Below are 20,851 nucleotides of genomic sequence, written 5' to 3' on the forward strand. Positions count from 1 at the left end.
GTCCCAGATATAAAATCCTAGCTGAAAAGCTCCCTCCTCCCTTTTCTCCAAACCCTCTGTGTCCCAGATTACTCCTAGTATTTTAGATAAGGTCAGAACTAAGGTAGGACAGTTAGGTGTCCCAATATATAGAGCTCTGGGCCTGGAATCAGAAAGACTCATCTTCCTGAGTTAAAATCAGACCTCAGGTACTCACTAGCTGTGTGACCCTGGACAAGTCACTTAATTCTGTTTGCCTCAGTTTCCTTATCTGTGAAATGACCTGGAGAAGAAAATGGTAAATCACTCTAGTATCTCTGCCAAGAAAACCCCTAACAGGGTGACAAAGAGTCAGACACAACTGAACAACAATAAAATGAGCCAGTGAAGAAAATAGCAAACCACTCCAGGATCTTTGCCAAGAAAGCTGGGACATGACTAAAATGACTGAACAAGAAATAATAAAAATATCTAAGGTATCAAACGTAAACATGTATGTATCCTATTCAAAAGATCCCCAATGAAGAAGATTCCACAAACCCTTTCCTATTGCCATGTTCCATACTTAACAATATCATTTTTAGAAAGTACCCTTTGGAAGTAACTGAATTTTTCATATTGTAATTTAAACTTTCTTTATTCCATTTTGTTCTCTATAGCAAAAGGCAAGAAGATAGTGACCATCCTCATTTTTTTCATTGTTCTCATTTGATTAGGGAAAAAAGTGGTTGAGCCTCCTTATCATGGTGAGAGGTAGGAGGAAGGAGAAGAGATCAAAGATTTATTAAGTGCCTACTATGTACTGCCAGTCACTATGCTAAGTGCTTTAGAAATGCCTCATGTGATCATCACAACAATCCTAGGAGGCACAGGTGCTATTATTATCATCCCCACATAATAATTGAGGGAAATGAGGCTCAGAGGTTAAGTAATTTGCCAAAGGTCACACAGTTTGTAAGTGTCTGAGGCAGTGTTTGAACTTAGATCTTCCTGACTGCAGGTCCAGCAGCCTATTCATTGAGCTCCATAGCTACCTCTCCGGACATCAGAGCATATGTATCTTCTGCCAAAGAGCTGGCCTCAGAACCAGGAGATATGGGGTGGGTCCTGCCTCTGACTCAGACTGGCAGTTCAATCTTGTGTAGGTCACACCTCACTGACCTTTTTAATCTTAAGGATCTTCAATTCGTCTTACACAATGCTACCAAACTGAGAGCAAAGATGACATGGGTTATCCCTGCTCCAAACATTTCATTTGATGCCTATAATAATAGCATACACAGTAGACCTAATAATGTGAATGGAAGAACTTTTCAACAGCCTTTCAAGATATGTAAAGCAGAGCATTGTTCAGTCATTTCAGTCATATCCAACTCTTCCCAACCCTGTTTAGTGTTTTCTTGGTGAAGATACTGGAATGACTTGGCCATTTTCTTCTTCAGTTTGTTTTGTTGTTCAGTGATTTCAGTCATGTCTGACTCTTTGTAACCATGTTTGGGGTTTTCTTGGCAAAGATCCTGGAGTGGTTTGTCATTGCCTTTTCCAGTTCATTTCACAGATAAGAAAACTGAGGCTGTGGGGTTGTGACTTGCACCGGGTCACAAAGCTTGTAAGTGTCTGAGACCAGATGTGAACTCTAGAAGATGAGTCTTCCTGACTCCAGCCCCAGCACTCTATCCACTGTGCCAGCTAGCTTCCCTAAAGCAAGTATTACCATGCTCATATTAGAGGATGAAGATGATGTTTGAAGAGCTTGAGGACTTGTTAAGATGACGAAGCTAGCAGATGGTGGAGCCAAGACTCAAAGCAATGTCTTCTAACTGACCATTCTGTGCTTTTTCCCTTGTATTCCATTAGTTATCTTCCATGATGCCAATTCTCATCTATTCTGCTGGCACAATCTGGTCTTACTGTGCATATCCATCCTTACTTCCACTATTTCACAGAACCCTCCTTCTACTCCTTCCTCATTCCAGAGTTAATGAGCCTCATTACCATTTTGTTCCTTTACTGGGTTTCCCCCCCCCACCTTTGAGAAATGTCCTTCCCTCTTGCTAGTCAAACCTACAATTCCTTCAAATTCTAATTCAAGTTCTAGCTTTTTGAGAAAACTGTCATTGACTTTCCCTCATTCATCTCCCTGACTTCAAAATTCCTGCTGCACTCTCAAGTCTCTACCACACAATTTAACACTTAATAATACATTCTCCAGTATCATTTGCTGTTATTTTATGTGTGAGCTTTGTCTTCCCAGCCAGACTCTTGGATCCTGAAATCACATCTTAAAATGTTCTTCCCTGAAGCACAAAGCACAGTGTAAATACTTACTCTTCTTGTTCTGAAAGTTTGGCAACCTTGAGAAAGTATGATTTAACCATGATAATTTTTTTGTTTTGTTTAATTTTGTTTTTAACCAACATATCTTTCTTACAGCCTACTGGCCAGCACCTAGACGAAAATATACCTGGAATTTGACTTCACTAAATATTAATTCTTTTATGCCTTTAGTATCTTATATAGTGAAAGCTCATTCATCATTTTTGCACCTACTGATCTGCAAATGTGTCTGCTAGAAACTTAAAATAAAGGAGAGTTGATAAATAATATGTACAAAAGTCTAAAGAGCTTATGTACTAAAATGTCAGCTCACTGGATTTTAATGAGAATGGAGAAGGGATATCTGTTAAACATCAGAGGCTACTCTAAAATAATATGAACAGAGAAGAAAATATTCCCTTGTGTTGTTGTCTAAAAGCAATCAGGCTATTTGTTTTAAGGTGGCCCCCAGTCTTTACCTCCTATGTCAACAGGAAGCTTTCAGGGTCCTCATTTCTTGACCCTATTTGGGCAGAGGCAAATGATCCAATTCACCTGAAACAGGAAGGATTGCCCAGGTGCATCAAGCCAGACACAGCTGCTAATAGACCATTAAGAACAGCAGAAACAACACTATGGACAACGTCATCCCTATCCCCTGGAATCCTATTATGATGCTATCCTTACAGTCAGTGCCTTTGGACTACTTTATAAGTGTAGAGCCACAGTTTTAAACCTTTATTTTAAAAATATTTTGTTGCATTCAAATTTCATTTTAAGGCATACAGAGATAGAAGACAAAGCCCCTTTAAGAAAGGGTATTGAAAAGAGGTGCAGATAATGGAATACCCAACCTACAGAGCCAGACAAAGAAATCTCAGTGATTACAGTGATTGGGCATTAATTAAGGAGGCCTTGGGAAATAGTATTGGATTTGGAGCCAGAGAAGTAGAATCATGCCTCTGCCACTTAGAACCTGTGTGAACTTGTGTAAGTAACTCATGGCCTATGAGCCTCAGTTTCCCTATCTGTAAAATGAGGAAGTTGGACTAAATGATGCCTACGGTCTCTCAAAGGGCAGCCAGGGGGCCAAGTGGATAGAGCACCAGACCTGGAGTCAGGAAGACCTGAGTTCAAATCTGGCCTCAGACACTTAACTAGCTGTGTGACACTGGGCAAATCACTTAACCTTGTTGGCCTCAGTTTTCTCATCTGTAAAATGAGCTGGAAAAGAATATGGCAAACCAGTATCTTTGCCAAGAAAACTCCAAATGGAGTCAAGAACAGTCAGATATGACTTAAAAGACTGAACAACAAGGTCTCGTGTAACCATAAATTCTATAATTGAGTGAATTAGTCATTTAATGCTATCATGATCGGACTAAAATTATCACAGGGATCATATAGCTAAAGCTGGAAGGAAGCTCAGAGGCCAGCTAATCCAGTCCCTTCATTTTAAAGACAGCGAAATTGAGACCTATGTAGGATAAGTGACAGGACCAAGGGTACATGGCAACTAAGCATCAGAGACAGGTTTTGAACATGTTCTCTAATTCAGCAACAAGTGTTCTTTTCATGGTACCATGTTGCCTGTTGGTTAAGAAGTATTCAACTGAAAAAATTATTAAGCATCTACTATATGTAATGCATTGACAGGTAACGGAAGGGTATAGAGAAGGGAATACACATTTATTAGACACCTACTATGTGCCAAGTATTGAACTATGCCTTTTACCGAGAGTAAATCCTGTCTCTGTGTGTCCAGGGCCTCAGCCTTTCTAAGACCCTGGACTACACAGTTTTTTTTTTAAGACAGTTGGGATTAAGTGACTTGCCCAGGGTCACACAGCTAGTAAGTATCAAGTCTTTGGTCTGAGGCCGGATTCGAACTCAGGTCCTCCTGACTTCAGGGCCAGTGCTCGACTACATGGTTTTAAAAAAAAGTTCCTCTCACAAAACCAAATCTATTAGGTGCCAGCAAGTATCTCAGCCTCACATTATGAAAGGAGGTTGTCAAGGTTTTAACATAACTTTCAGTATTATCCTACAAGAAAGTACAAAAGCTAGTCATGCTTTGAGATTTCATATAGTCCTATGAAATTTTAGAATGTCCAATTTGCTCTCTTACCACCTAAATAAACTTACAATATTTCCTATAATCATAAGGATGATTCAGTCTACGTTTTCAACTGATTCAAAGCAGGAAACCTTATTTCATTTAAAACTGTTAGAAGTGACCTTACTTGTCTCTGATATTGATTAAATTTCATGAGATTTGAGATTCTAGTAACTCTCCTTTATGTCTGGTGGATGGAAGGAAATGCTGATTCACTTTTAGTAATGAAATTTACACTGAGGTAACTTCTATGTAGTTTTCAAAAGTGAACAATTTTGTAATAAAAATTTTAATGTGTTCTCATAATTTAAAATGTTATCTTATGAATGAAGAATTAGAACAATCAGGGCCTACACTGTGTTTTTGTAGGAATCTCAATCATAGAAAGGGTCCCAAGAGATTAAAGGCTGATTAGATATAAAAAGAAGAAAAAAAGAAAGGTGGTGAGTGACAGGAGACAATGGGAGGGGAAGTAAAATGTAAAAGGGAAAATATTTGAAGTTAAAATGGTATGAACTGAATCAATGCAGCGTAATGGAAGAGAATTAGAACAGGAGTCACAAGATTTGAGTCCTAGGCCTTGCTCAGTCACTAATACTGGTCATCTGTGTGACCTTGAGCAAATCACTTTTGTTCCCAGAGATAGTTTTCTCATTGTAAAATGTGAAGAACACTTTTGACTATATCCTGGTTGTTGTGAAGATCAGAAGACATCATCGATGTGCAAAGACCTTCTGCTCTACGAGGGAGAACTATTACCATCGTTGTAAAATGTTGAATGATTGAATGAATCTCCTTCTTAGATCCCACATAGCATTTTCTTTCCTGCCTCTTTAAAGCACTCATCATCCATTTCATGTATTATGGTTACTGATGTGTAGAGGGACTGGAAATGATCCAGTCTGTGATTTCTTGCTGAGAGGAAATGGGACAAGGAGTCATTTTTCAGTCTTCTCCAACCAGCCCAGGACTTGTGATTACGTAAAACAGAGAATCATGATGACGAAATTAAAAGCAGTTTCTTAATCTGATTCTCTAAGCTTATGTTCCATTTGAGGAAGTAGAGCCCTAGGGATACTTTCTCCAGCCAAGGAGTTGAATACTTACAAAAATGGGTATTTCAATATAGGTCAGAAGAGAAAGGGAAATGAAGGAGTCAGAAAAGACAGTAGTAGAGAGATGAGTTCAAAGGATATATGTGATATTAGCTTGAAAATCTGCTACATTCTTTGAAAAGGTTGGATGAAGGAAAGATCTTCATAGTAATTGGCTGAAAGAGTTAACTGAGGAAAGCTGCAGCCCTCCCCTCCTGGGGAAAGGCTTACTAATCACAGCCTTTCCCAGTGTGTGAAGGACAGAATAGCTGATGGCATGAAAGACAGCTCTTCAACTGAAGAGTACAGCTCACTAAAAAGAGGAGATGCAGAGGAGAAGCTTCTGAACCCTAGAGAATGATGAATAGAGCAAAGATGCAATGTCCAGTCCAAAGCAGCAGAGACATGACAACTAGCAAAGAAAAGGTCCAGCAAAGAACAGAGTGATAACATCACAAGAGAAAGTAGCTCAGTTTCTTTTAATTTATCCACTATTACTGGCCTACAACATAATTAGCCAATGATGTTGTATGATAAGAGACCTCCTAGGTCACCGAAATCCAGCGTTTCAGAGTGGAGAGGTACTCAAGAAGCCATCTAACCCAATATATATTTGAAAACCTACCACCTATACAATATACTTAATGAGTAGTAACCCAGCCCTTGCTTAACAACCTCTAATAAAGGAAAACTCATTATTTTATGGGGGCATTCTATTAGTCTTGAACACCTCTAATTATTAAGAAGTTTTTTTTTCTCCTGATATTAAGCCTTTCTCTCTCCAAATTCCTTGCACAACTAGCTTTGACACCTGTGGCCATGTAGAACAATCTAGATCCCTCTTCCTTATAACAGCTCTTCAGATATTTAAAGATAGCTTTTACATTACCCCTGAGCCTTCTCTAAGAAGAGATATCTCCACTATGGCCCAAGGCAAATAGGAAGGCAGTAGACGAGGCTTATCAGGAGCATTTTGCAGGTTAATGCAGAGAATGCTGATTCAAAAAGGAGGCTAAGCATGGAGTGGGCATTCAATAAATACTTGCTAGGCTTGAACTGCAGACAGAAATCCTGGGATTTATTCAAAACTGAAGACACACAGGCATCACAACAACCCAAGCAGCCCCAAAAGTGTCTGGCAACCTATTAAAGGACAGAATGGCCCTTTACCCAAAGCTCCATAATACACAGTGAAATTATTCTAAGGAACACACCACATCCTAATCTGTGAGATAGGCTTCCTGCATCTTCCTTGGACTCACCTACATGGCATCTAGCACAGTTGAGGGCAGAGCTAACTTTCTAAGCACCTGCCTTTATCAGCTGACTTCACTATTACTCTGCATCCCCCAATAGTTAGTTAGCATACTCCCATCTCTTCCTATCCTTGATGGTCCTGTATGACTAAACTCTCAACTAGCAAAGAACAAGTCTCTTTCTTCAACCCCACCTTATCCTCTCACTCATTCCTGTCCAATTCAACTTTATCTGCACAATGTTCCACTACAATGGGACCTGCCTCTTCCACTGCATTCTCTGACATGCTTGTTCCATGAGTAACAAATTTCCTCTCATTTTACCAATTAACTACTTTCTCTCTTATTGTTTCCACCTTCTGGAGATCACTGAGAACTGGCTTCTCCATGATGACACTGCATTCCAGTATTGACTGTACTTTCATTCATTAACTATCCCCCAGCCCCAAGGACCATGGTGGAGGAATCAGAACATTTCTTGCTCCTAAAAGACACTTCAATTTCATCTCTTACCATTATTCAGCAACTTCTCCGGCTTTGAAGTTTTTGCAATTTGAACTTATCATCCAGTTCATATTCTGGTAGATACTACCAACCGACCACCAGGTACTTCAGTGGAAATGTGGATGTTCCCTCAAATGCCCTAGTTCCCAGGTTTCTCAATCTACTTAACTATGAATTACTCTTCCACCTCACAGAAGTTATACCTAGGAATGATCATTCCTTGATTTTATCATTACTCACAAGTGTTTCATTTCCATATTAAAGAACTCAAAATTTGCTTAACCATAGTTTTTTACATTTCCATCTGTCTCTATGCCTCACCCTTTCTCACTCTATTCTTCATTCTTACCGTAACCTCCAATACCATCAGGCCATCATACCAGCTCTGGCTATATTCTCCTTCTTTCCAAATTTCTACGTCTTGGTAAAACAATTCCAATCTACACTATCCTCTACTCTTGAATCACTTGGGCCCTTGCTTATTACCAACCACATCTTGTGAAGCCCAAATCCTGGATTACTTCCATCATTTTCTTCCTTCCCATCTACCCATGTGCCAAAGAACAGAACTGGAAGAAATGAAACTATGCTGCCTGGATTCACTGCAAATTTATGCTAGGTAATCTCACGGCATGTTCTTGAACTCCTCCCTAATCAATTTTGTATCTCACTCACCAGAGCTGTTGTTTCAAACATCTTTTATCCTCAAGCCTCAAAGCAGTCTCTCACTGATAGGATCATGTCTCATGCTTCATGAAAAAATCAAGGCCATTTACTACAAATGTCCCCTTCTCCCCTTGTCTTCTCTCACATCCCCTGACTTCATCTCTCACTACCTCCTACTTTACTCTTGTCTTTCAGGAGGAGATTTTTTTTTTTCTCTTTGCCAAGGTCAACCCCAACATGAATGCTCGAACCCATCTCCTTTTTTTAATCTACTTCTTCTAATCTATAGTCTATCCAGACTAACCTACTTTCTATTCCCCATACATAATGTTACCTCTCCAATGACCAAAACTTCCTTTGCACTGACTGGAATGCTTTCCTTAATGCCCATCAATTCTTGGTATTCCTGACTTCCTACAAGGCTTAACTCAAGTGCCACCTCCTGCAGAAGGCTTTTTTCTGGTTCCTTCCCCATTCCTCCCACCCCCAGATGTTAGACCCTTGTCTCCTAAGGTTACCTTACATCTACGATGCATGTATCTGGTATGTGCCTATTTATATACTTGTCTCTCCTATCAGAATGTAAGCTCCTTGAGGGCAGGAACTGTTCTTGCTTTTTCCCCCTATCCCTAGAACTTAAGGCAAAATCTAGCATATAGTAAGCACTTTACAAATGCTATTGATTAATTAAATGATAGATGTGTAATCTATTTGGGAAAGAGTTATTAAATCACTCTATTTAGCTTACAGATTTCATCTTCCTGTGTCTAGACCTCACCTATGTTTTTTTTCTATAGTAAAAGTAGTGAAGAAAGAATTTATGACTTAAATTTCCACATCACTCCCTAACCATTTTTGTCTGATGGAAGGTTGGCAGGTACAGCTGCTGTGTGTTCAGAAAGACAGAATAAACCTAAATGGAAAAGGTCATGCCTCGCTGCTGGTGCCCCTGGATATTCATGCAGAATTGCCCTTAATAAATGATTTGGAAAAGCGAAAAACACAAGCTTTCATTCTAGACCCTGACCTTCCTCCTGGCATAATTTACTAAACACAGAAGTTGTAGGTTGGAGGTCTTGATTGCTTCTTAAAACAGAGCCTTGGGGGATATGGTTGGAACTGTCTTGTGCTCTTTGCACTCCAAGACTTTAAGGGATTCCCAGCAGGAAATCTAGCACAGAGTGACCTGTGATTCAGCTCTGCTGGGGGGAAGAGTTTGTGGGGGAGAGTAAAGAAGAAGAGACGCAATATATTCACAGTAGCTTCTCCTATCATTTTGTGAAATTTTCACAGGATAAACACAAGAGGCCAAAATTTCTTTAGCTTCAGTTGATTCCCATGTCTCACTCCTTCCACCTGAACTATAGCTTTTATGTATTGAAATAACCTATCATCCAATAGGAAGGATCATTGATAAGGAGCCTTTCATAAAATACAGTTTAACTATCACTTGCATCATTTTGTCATAGTATTTGCTTAAATAATCAAACATGTACTCCTCTAGATTCCTCACAACAGAGTTATCTCCTATACCCTGAAAGAGGGTATTATAGTATTCTCCCTAAGAACATGCTCCCTTCTTAAACTTCCAGAGTGAATGCAGGTTAGTTCATTTGGGTGTCCAATAGATGCCTCCATACCAAAACTCACTATCCATCTCCTAGTTACTTGAAATGAAAACCTTTCAAAATATGGAGACAGAAAGAAAACAAAACTATGTGGGAATAGGATGAGGTATATACCAGCTCTAACATCCTCTCTGCTATTGGAGTCATCCCAAAGATGTTCTCAGTGAGTCCATATAAAATTGGCTTACATCCCAATACTTTGAATTAATTTAAAAAGCAGTAAATGTATTCATCTATACAATAGTTCACTCAACATTAAGTATAAAAGAAATATAGCAAAATATAGACTTAACTTAGAGCAGAGGTTCTTAACATGGTGGTCTGTAAATATTTTGATTACTGGATTTCAATATAATTGGTTTCCTATGTATCTTGTTTTATGCAGGTAAAATTCTCTTCTAAGAATGAACCCATAGGCTTCACCAGATTGCCCACAAGGTCTATAACAAACAAAAAAATTAAGAACACCTGTGCTACAGTCATTTTTCACTCTCTCAGATTAGTTCTATCTGAACTTCATTGATGAGATGAAAAGAATGAGATGAATTATAAAAACAATTGCTGACAGTTATAGAACACTGTGATTCACAAAACACCATATGTGTGTGCTAAATATGTATAGTATAAAACACACACACATATATATACAAATTATATATATATATAAACATACATATATGTGTTTATTTATGATTAAGTTCATCCTTCAAGGCTCAACTCAAGGTCCACTTCTTCCATGAATCCTCCCTTAACTATTTTAAGCCTCAATCATTTCCCTCTCCTCTGAATTTGTAATCTTTATACATCATACCTCTCTACACATATATGTATACACACCCATATATGTGTAAGTATGTATGTATAGACCTTGAGCTGAGCCTTGAAGAATGAAGTTAAGGAGAGAGGCAAAGAGAAGGTCTTTCACACAAGGGAAATAGGAGCAGAGGTACCAAGACAGGCCCGTGCAAAGTGAACAATATTAAATCTCAGTAGCAACAATTCACTCACGCATGTGGCCAGCTTATTGCCTCAAATTAGAATTATTTGGTCTAATTATCATAAACAGAAGGCTGGCAGGGGAAATTCACCATAACTCAGACTCAAAGAACTTGAAAGGTGGTTCTCTAAACTCCGGTGATAGTTTCTGTTTTATTGAACATAGCAGTAGCTAGAAATATGAAATACACGTGGCTCAGGTTTCTGTTGAACAGGAAATCACTTTGGTCACAGCAGTTTCTTGGGGAGAAGACATAAAAGTTTATATCCACAATCAGGTTTTCATCTTCCCTATCTCTGGCAGTGGGTCTAAACTATTTTCAACAGGAAATAAATATGTAAAGGCAGTATCAACTACTAAAGTTTCAATTACAGCCCAGAATGGTGGAAAGAAGTCATGCATAGCTGAAACGGCTAATTTGCAAAGGGAATAAAGCCCATTTCCAGATAAACTGAAGTCATTTCATTTCTGAAGAGTTTAGGCAGAATATTTATTCACCACTCGACAAAAGAGATGACAGACTTCATAAGGGATAAAAATCTTCTCACTTCCTCCTTTAGACAAAGACAATCATACAGCTGCTTTTCATATTTAAATCCATCAATTATTAGGTTTCCTACCTCTTCTCCCTGTGGTGAGCTTAGTGATCCCATGTTTCTGTGTGTGTGTGTGTGTGTGCATATGCACATGAATGCACACCCCTTTTCTTAAAATGTGTGGTTTCTAGCTTGGAAGGAAATAGAGAGTAATTTTTTAAAAGAGGAAGAAAAAAGAATAGGGAATGAGGAGAAAGACATAATGAGGAAGAATGAGATCCCGTTTCACTGCATTTATGATTTGGCCATACTGTTGAGTCCACAGCACACATAATATCAAAAGCCACAGCTTCTCAAACCCCCCTGCTACTGCCCAGTACATTGGCAAGAAGCCTTCAAGTGTGTACCAGCTGTGGACTACAAACAGGCAGTCCCAAAATGCATGGCCAGAACAGGAAGGATCAGGCAGACGAAGTTTCAAAGAGAACTGAGCAGAGGCATAAATAAGGGTGCAAACTCTTCCCTGCAGGCCCGTTGCCCAACCGTCTTTAAATGACCATGAACAAATTGAGGGACAGTTTGCTCTCTCCTGTGGAGTCTTGGCATTAAGAAAGTAAGGGGCCATACCTCCTTTCATAGCTCTCCAAGTGGAAAATAGCTCAATGGATTGGGGCTTACTAACCTTGTTATTTAAGCCAATGTTCCTAAAAGTTTGGTTATCTATTTCGCCCCCTTTATAAAAACCACTCAGCAAATGTTACTGAATGAAGTATTTTTTTTAAAAAAAATCAGAGGCGTCCCCTGAATAAAGGCAACACCCAGAAAATGCACTAAATTGGGATTTAATTGCTAGAAATTACTTTCAATTACTAAAAATTACAACTAATTACTTGTTGAATAGACACATTCTTTCACCACCATTAATAATTTCAATTGCTAATTACATGTAATTGTTAGTAATTTTTGTTCTTTGGGTAAGCTGCAAGGTGCTGCACATGTACAGTGCCTGGAGGGGCTGTCCTACCCCCAGCCTCCACCCTGATGAACTAAACTTTGACTACGAATGTACAGTGCTGTCATGACTTGTGTGTGGGCAGCCTTAGTTCCAGGTCCCAAAGAGTGAGGGAGTTGGGCACTATTTAAAAAAAAAAAGCACCTTGGGATCCAATATCATCTGTCTGAAAAGTGGCTAAATTAAAGTCTTTATCTTGGATGAGAGGGGTTCTAGGACTCCTGGATTCTGGCAAGCAGGCAATGTCCCAACAAGAAGTTGGGGGCAGGGAGAAGTGATCAACCAGGAATGATTATTGCAAAACCAAAGCTATAGTCCATGCATCTCCATGGAATGATTATATCTCTGTCAAAAGCTATGGGAAGTCTGACCCCATGTCAAATAGAGCCCAGGTTTCCTTAAAAACATAAGACCACTTACATCTCAATTGTCTTTAAATTAGGACAGAGTCCAAATTGTCTTGAATTCCTCCTTGCCAGCAGTATGTCCCAATACCACCATTACACACATGATCTGCCACCCTTTCAACTCACCTCCCAATATATCTTACATTCCAATCACCATGGCTTTGCTCACACTGTTCTCACCACCTGGAATATCCTCCCCATTCCTTTCTCTACCCATTTAAATCTTATACGTTAATCCTTCAAAATCTAGTCCACACATGATCTGCTCCTTTAAGTTTTCTTTGACCCATCTTTCCTTCTTCACTTGGACTCATAACATCTTATAAATCATAAAGTTGTATATCAGGGATTCTTAACCAGGTGTCCATGGCTAGATTTCAGGAGGTCCATAGATTTGGCTGAGGGAAAATTATATCTCTATTGTCACTAATCTCTTACTGAGATTTAGCATTTACTTCAATTATTTAAAAGTATAATTATGATAAAGGTCCACAGGCTTCACCATATTTCCTTCTTATTTTTTGAATAATATTTTATTTTCTCAATTAGATACAAACATTTTTAACACTCATTTTTTTTAATTTTGAGTTTTATATTGTCTCCCTCCCTCCTAATTCCCTAAGATGATAAGCAATTTGATATAGGTTATACACATGCAATCATGCAAAACATATTTCCATATTAGTTATGTTGTGAAAGAAGACACAGTCCAAAACAAAAAGTAAAGAAAGTAAAAAACAATATGCTTTGATCTTCATTCAGACTCCATCAGTTCTTTCTCTGGAGGTGAATAGTATTTTTCATCATGAGTCCTTTGGAACTGTGCTAGATTATTGTAGAGCTGAGAATAGCTAAGTCATTCACAGCTGATCATCATATGATATTGCTGCTACTGTGAACAATGTTCTCCTAGTTCTACTCACTTCACTTTGCATCAGTTCATATATAAGTCCTTCCAGGTTTTTCTGAAAGTATCCTGCTCATCATTTCTTACAGCACAATAGTATTCCATTACATTTATATACCACAACTTGTTCAGCCATTCCCCAATTGATGGATGTCCCCTCAATTTTCAATTCTTTGCCACCACAAAAAGAGCTGCTGTAAATATTTTTAATACATATAGGTCCTCTTCCCACCCCCCTTTTTTTATCTCTTTGGGACATAGACCTAGTAGTAGTATTGCTGGATCAAAGGGTATGCAGAGTTTTATAGCCTTGGGCATAGTTAAAAATTGCTCTTCAGAATGGTTGGATCAATTCACAACTCCACCAGCAGTGCATTAATGTTCACCATACATCCAAAGAGATGCATGCCATAAAAAAAAGATTAAGAATCTCTATTTCACATAGAAAGTCTTTTATAACCCTGACTCCTCCTACCTTTCTAGTCTTCTTTCTCTTCAATACAGTGACACTGATCTTTTTTATTCCACCAACAACACACTCCATCTCAGTTCTGGTCATTTTCTTTAGCTGTCCCTCATACAACACTCTCCTTCCTCCTGTGTGCCTACTGGCTTCCCTATGTTCCTTTAAGTCCAAATACAATCCAATCTTCTTCAGGAAGCCTTTCCCAATCCTCTTAATTCTAGCACCCGACCTCTCTTAACTACTCCCTTTTTGTCCTAGCTAGAGTTTGTTTGTACACATAACTTCTTCTCTCCCTCATTAGATTGTGAGCTCCTTGAAGGCAGGAACTATCTGTTGCCTCTTTTTATACTTCCTCAGCACAGTGCCTGGCACATAGTAAATGCATAATAAACGTTTACTAACTGACTGACTGAAATAAAAGCAACTACTAAATTACAACTAACTTATTCCATTTCATGTACTGCTTTACACCATGAGGTATTTGTCCATGTGACTATGTCTCCAGACTAAATAGTAATCATCCTGAGCACAGGAGCTATCTGAAATATTTCTGTGTTACCTGTTGTCCTCACCACAGTGTGTTCGATCAATTATCAGGGAAGGATGAAAAAGAAGGAAGGACTGAGATGTGGCAGAGAAGGGAGATATCAAGAAAGGTCATTGACTCCAAAGAACGCTCATAGCAAAAGACTCTGACTGACACCAAACATGTACCCAAAAACTAAGGGAAGTCCCAAGCAAAGATCTGATCTTTCCCTAACTTCCCAGCTTATGTCTGTCTGTTCACAGAAACTATAATATAATCTGCTGTTTCGTTACCCAAACATTTCCAATAATCTGAATTTTACATCAAAAAGAAGGTCAAGCATTAACTAGAGATAAAATATAAATGTAAATTTATGAAGACAGCCCAACCTGTACTAAAATGTTAAGAATTTTCCCAACTGGGGCCTCAGAGTTATTAAACTTAACTTTCCATCAAAAATAAACTTCCTGCAGCTAGAGAGGAGGGAACCATGGGGACCTTAGGAAACATTATATCACCACTATACTTAAAAAGAACTAATTATCAAAATGGATTATTACATTTATATCCACAGTACTTTGCACATTGCCTGACACATAGCATTTAATACATTCTTTTTCATTCAGTCAGTCTGCCAGTCAGTCAATAAACATTTATTAAGAGTTTACTATGTGCTAGGCACTGTGCTAAGTACTGGTTATACAAAGAAAGGCAAAAGACAATCCTTTCTCTCAAGGACCTCACAGTTTTAGAGGAAGACAACACGCAAACAATTTACAAGGAAAATTGGAGATTATCAGCAGATGAAAGGTAGATCAGGAAAGGCTTATTGTAAAACGGGAAATTTTAACTGGGGCCTGAAGGAAGCCAGAAGGAAAAGATGAGGGGGGAGAGAATTCTCAGCACAGGAGACAGAGAGTGGAAATTCTTTAAGTCAGGAGACAGAGTGTTGTATGAGAGGAATAACAGGCAAGCCAGCATCACCGGATCAAAGAGCAAATAAGGGTAAGGTGTAAGAAGACTGGAAAGGTAAGAGGAGATTAGGTTATTAAAGACTTTGAACATCAAACAGAGGATTTCTATTTGATCCTGGAAGAGATAGGGAGCCACTGGAATTTATTGAGTGGGGGTGTGCAGATGACATGGTCTCATCTGTGCTTTAGGAAGATTAATTTGACAGCTGAGTGGAGGATGGACTATAGTGGAGAGAGGCAGGGAGATCAAGAATCAGACTATGGCCATAGTCTAGGTATGAAGTGAAGATAGAAGGGGCCATATACAACAAATGCTACAAGAGATGCTATAAAGGTCAACAGGACTTGACAATATATCATTTATGCATAGCTGGATGGGGAATGGGCAATAAAGTACACCTAAGTTATGGGATGTTAGCAGAATAGCTACTCTATGCCATGTATATGAGAGTGATTATAAACTGGAACTTCATGCCTCTATTAGTTGGCAAGGCCCCCCCCCACACACACACACACATTTTCAAGGCACAGTGGTTAAGAACATCTCTTTGTCTGCATATACTTGAAATGATTTATGACACATCTCTACAGTGATCACCAAACTTAGGACCACAATGGGAGTAAAAAAATCCAGGCCTTGGGTTATAATCTATAAGTAAACCAGAAGGTTCCAACTGGAAGGAAATAGAAGCCAACCCAGATATCTTTTTGCCCACCTCCCAGTTTCCATTCAATAATGATATATTGCCATCACACATGCATAACATGTTACATGCTTTTCCAAACATGTTCGTTTATGTGGATGCTGGTAAAATGGGGGTGGCATCTTATACTTCTAAGTAAATGGCTTAGAATCACAAAACACCACAAACTCAGAACCAAAAGTAAAGGGGAGACAGAGGACAATGGAAAAGCATATGGTGGGTGTAAACAGACTGAAGCCCATTACCCAGGAGTATTTGCATGCAAGAACTGGTATAAGGTACACTAGCAGGAAGAAAATGCATGATGAAAAAGTGGACTTGTCACATATCAAGGACAAAGAGCAAAGCCTGGTATCCATGAAATACTAAAATATGCAGACTGAGACCTTCAGCATATTAGTTAGTAGTTGGTCTTTCTATAAGTAAGAAGGGGGAGCATGGTGCTAGCAACTGAACAGAGGGTCAGAGAAAACTAGCCCCCTTGTCATGGTGGCCCCAAGTTAAGGGTTGCTGAACTCCATCGTAACATAATTATTCATCTCTCCTCTCTATTGGGTAACTTAAAATTCAGAACTTATTATTTTCTAGAGGAAGGATTAAGGCAATTCTGTTCCTGGCTTACAATCTATAAATAATCCTCTGTTTCTCCCCAGGTATCCTTGGGCACCTCATCACCCCATATAACCCACCCACCAGCAGCTGTAATAATCCTGGAAAAATGGCTGACCTTGATAACAGGGATTTTATTTATTTTTAATGATTGCCTTAAAAATAATTGTTTAAACAGGAGAGACCATTTTAGCATAGCTTTAGAAAATTCATATTGAACCAAGCTCCTCTTTCCATGACTTCACTTATTCCTGGGACATCACATGCTAACTCAGGAGGATTAGCTGAAGGCAAGAGAAATCAGACAGCTCTTTAGATACAGAGGGAATATCAGCAGTGGGGATTGTAGGAGTGAATGTTCTTTGCGGGCCAGAAAAAAAATCTCTGGTGAGACAAGGATAGGAAATTTTTTTTCCTCTCAAAAACCACTGAAAGGAATTGACCTCAATGCAGTGAACATGACAGGTACCCAACCTCCCCTCTGTTATTTTCTTACCTTATGAAAGCAATTCATTCACTGTCCCTGGGACCACCATTTTCTAAAATGTTTCTTAAGCATCCTTTGATTACGGAAATTTCCCAATAATTATGTCTATGACCCATTTGTTTTGTGTCCTCATGAGGACGACTCCATAGGATTCAAAGCACCATGGCCTTGTTTCAAGTGTCACAGTATGACCAGAGTGGATTAGAGAAAAAAAATGCAAACAAAATAGGCTGGGTCCAGTCCTTCACCCTCCCATTTCTTCCTGCCTCCTGTAACTGCAAGTGAAAATTTCACAAACTAAGGTGTCCCCGCATGTCATTCCCTACTCCACTGTGTAGCATTTGTTTCAGAAGCATGGTATACACTGGGACAAGGACTATGCCTGTAAGTCAAGAAACTGTTGTCACTAGACCTTTGCAGAAACATTGAGACAAAAAGAGAGGAAAAGAAATAGAAACAAAAAGATGGAGAAAGATGGACCGAGGCAAGAGCTATACCTATAAAGAGAGAAAAGGGTATCACCTAACCTTTGCAAGGCATAGACAGAGGAGAAAGGGAGAAAGACACAGAAGCAGAGAAATAAAGACCCATACAGAGTAGCCCAAGATTCTAATAGATTTATTCACTCGACATTTTAACTCCCTCCTCTCCCCAATTATTTCCCATTTAAGAAATAGCGAGCAGAGATGGAAGGCACCACAAGATCAAAGGCCGGACACGTATTCCAGTATCTTCAGGGTAGAATGACAAAAGAATTCTGTCTGTCTCTCTCTGTCTCCATCTGAGAATTTCTCCATCCTCCCCTCATTTTTTTCTCCTCATTTCTGTCACTACGCACGGCTTGTCTGAGAAAGGCTCTTGGCATATTATGAACCCTTGAAAAATGCCCAGACTGCAGTATCACTCAAGGAAAGAACACTCCGGAGAGAAACTACCCTTTGTATGCAGAACAGGCTTTGTTCTTTGATGTTTCCTGAAACTCTTAGGTGACATAGAAAGGCTAAATTTTCACCTTGATGCTATCCTGGCACGTATCTGTCAAATTCCAAAGGCATTACCCACCCACAACTTCAGGGCTCGTCAATGCCTACTCAGCGGACAGAAAGCCCTGGAAATCTGAGTGGGGAAGGGGCCCTCTTGGTCAAGCTATAAATGGAAAAGAGGGCCTGTTCCTAAAGCCCTACTTTATGGTTTTCCTACCTATGAGATTTCCTAAAAACAAGGTTCTATCTCAAATCACACTTCATGATCATTTTTTTTCTATAGCAAAGGGGTAGGAACTAATAACCATCACAACCTTTATGCATATCCCTCCATTTATTTTTTGTCTTATGTTCAATGAAGGTGACAACCTCATTCTTGAGCTAATAGAGAGGAAGGTCACTCTGAATTATGTAATTTTTTCCCCCAAACATGCCATTTTCTTACTTTCAAGTATAACAGAAGGAAAGCAGAAGGAGCACGTATTCGGGGTCAGAAAATGTACGTTCTGTGTGTGACTTCAGACAAACCACTTCAAATCTGGAGCCTTGGTTTCTTCTTATGTAAAATGGGAGAATTAATACTAGCACAGAGGGTTGCCGTATGGCAAACGTGTTGTAAACCTTAAAGCACTATGTCAAAGTGATCTATGGTTTTTATTATTCATTAAATAGAATTAGGTTAACCAAGTGTTGACTAGTAGAGGGTCTTTGAGTACTTGCTTTAATAAGTAGGTTACAATGATTCCTAATTAATATATAATTTGTATGCTTATGCTATGTAGCTCTTCTATGCTGTTTGGAGGTGCTTTCAAAATCTGCCCGCCAGTAGCTTTTAAATTAACTTTAAAATCTCACCTTTTTTAAACCAGCAATTAATTTGCTTAGCAAATTCTGTCTTCATAAGCAGCACAACTCATGTTTTAGTCTTTATTCAAATTATTACAAATTTGGAATTTTTGAAGTTTTACTCTATCAAGTACTGCAGTTTTTTCTCCTGCTCCTAAATATAATAATGTTGTTACTGCTGCTGCTGCTGATGGAAATAATAATAATAATAAAGTTAATGTTTATTATGTGCTGGGGATATGAAAATGAGTGACAATACATTCCTTGGCCTCTAGAAATGTATAAACAACAAGGATGGGGCAAAGAAAACACATTTACACATATAACTAAAATATGTTAGACTATGATTAGTACATAAGAAAACTCAGATAAGGGTGGAAAAGCTCTGATTTGGGTAGGAAGGGATTGCTTGTGCCTGGACAGACCAGAGGACAGAGAGAGAAGCCTCAGTTTCTCATAGAACTTTAGAAAATGCTGTATTTCCTCCAATACATGCAGAGACAACTGCTAGAGAATGTAATTATTTGGCAATCTGTACACTTCTGGGAGAGGGGAGAAGGGCAAATTGCCAAAGGCTCATTTCCTAGTAATGCCCCTAACTAGTCAGATAATCTATCAAGGAAAGAAGGAGTTGGAGTGAGATTACAAGGAGAATCCTTCTTAACTTTTATTCTCTACCTGTAGACTCCTGCTTTTCATGAGCCCAAAGACTCCAATCTCCGCACACAAACCATGTTTTATACATTTAATTGGGCCTCTCTGGGGGAATTTTTTTTTAAACTAGGACTTTCATTATGGCATTGAGATGAAGGGAGAAAAGAGTGGGGGCACAGGGGATGGGGGGAAGAGCAGATGAAAAGAGAAACAGAAGATGAAAGGCACTGGGAAATGATAAAAGAAGAAAAATAGAGTGAGGGAGTGAAAGAAAAAGGGGACTCACCAACAGCATCGAAAAGGGATACAACCACAAAGCAAATCTTTGGATGCCTTCCTATTGTGGACTTGCTGGCCCAATTCATTAACTTAAAAGGAGTAAAAATCACAAACCTCATTCTCTGAGGACTATATTGCCAACCAACACCCCAGGGAAAGCTGCACTGCTCTCTGTGATGAGGCTTTTGGAGGAAGGATACCATGGACACAGGGAGAACATACGATAAGATCACATAGACTTTTACAGGGGAAGCTCCAACAACAGTAACAAGTCCCTTGGATTCACATGTCCTAACCCTCAGCCATATTAGAAGCAATTAAATTTTCAAGCAGTTTTTGACTTGCAAAGTGAAAGCATTTGGAAAAAATAAGTCAAACAACTTGAAGAGTGGAAATGGGGAATTCTAGTGGCCAGTTTAAGGTTGCAGCAGAGATGGAAGCCAGAGTATGTAGGTTCAAATCCTGTTTCTGTCATTTTTTACCTAGGTGATCCTAGCCAAGTTAACCTCAATGTCCACATCTGTAAAAATGGAGATAATCGTAACACATCACCAGGTTGTTGTAAGAATCAGATGAGAAAGGCATAAAATGCTTTGCAAATTTCAAAGTGCTATACTGACTGTTAGTTGGGGCAGCTAGGCGGTACAGTGGATAGAGTGCTGCATCTGGAGTCTGGAAGGTATCTTCCTGATTTCAAATCTGGCCTCAGACACTAGCCATGTGATCCTGGGCAAATCACTTAACCCCATTTGTCTCAGTTCCTCATCTGTAAAATGAGCTGGAGAAGGAAATGGAAACCCACTCCAGTATCCTTGCCAAGAAAACTCCAAAATGAGGTCACAAAAAGTCAGACACGACTGAAGCAACTGGACAAAAACAACAAAAATGACTATTAGTTGTCATTA

The 20,851-nt window shown here is 39.1% G+C and overlaps 1 protein-coding gene across 1 annotated transcript in view; it reads right to left on the reverse strand.

Moving 5' to 3' along the window:
• The window catches only part of PTPRN2 (protein tyrosine phosphatase, receptor type N2), a 1,506,109-nt gene that overhangs the window by 1,018,000 nt on the left and 467,258 nt on the right, over positions 1-20,851 (reverse strand). The window lies entirely within an intron of this gene.

This window comes from Vombatus ursinus, unplaced genomic scaffold, assembly GCF_900497805.2.
Source record: "Vombatus ursinus unplaced genomic scaffold, bare-nosed wombat genome assembly UNPS02014852.1, whole genome shotgun sequence".
Taxonomy (NCBI): Eukaryota; Metazoa; Chordata; class Mammalia; order Diprotodontia; family Vombatidae; genus Vombatus; species Vombatus ursinus.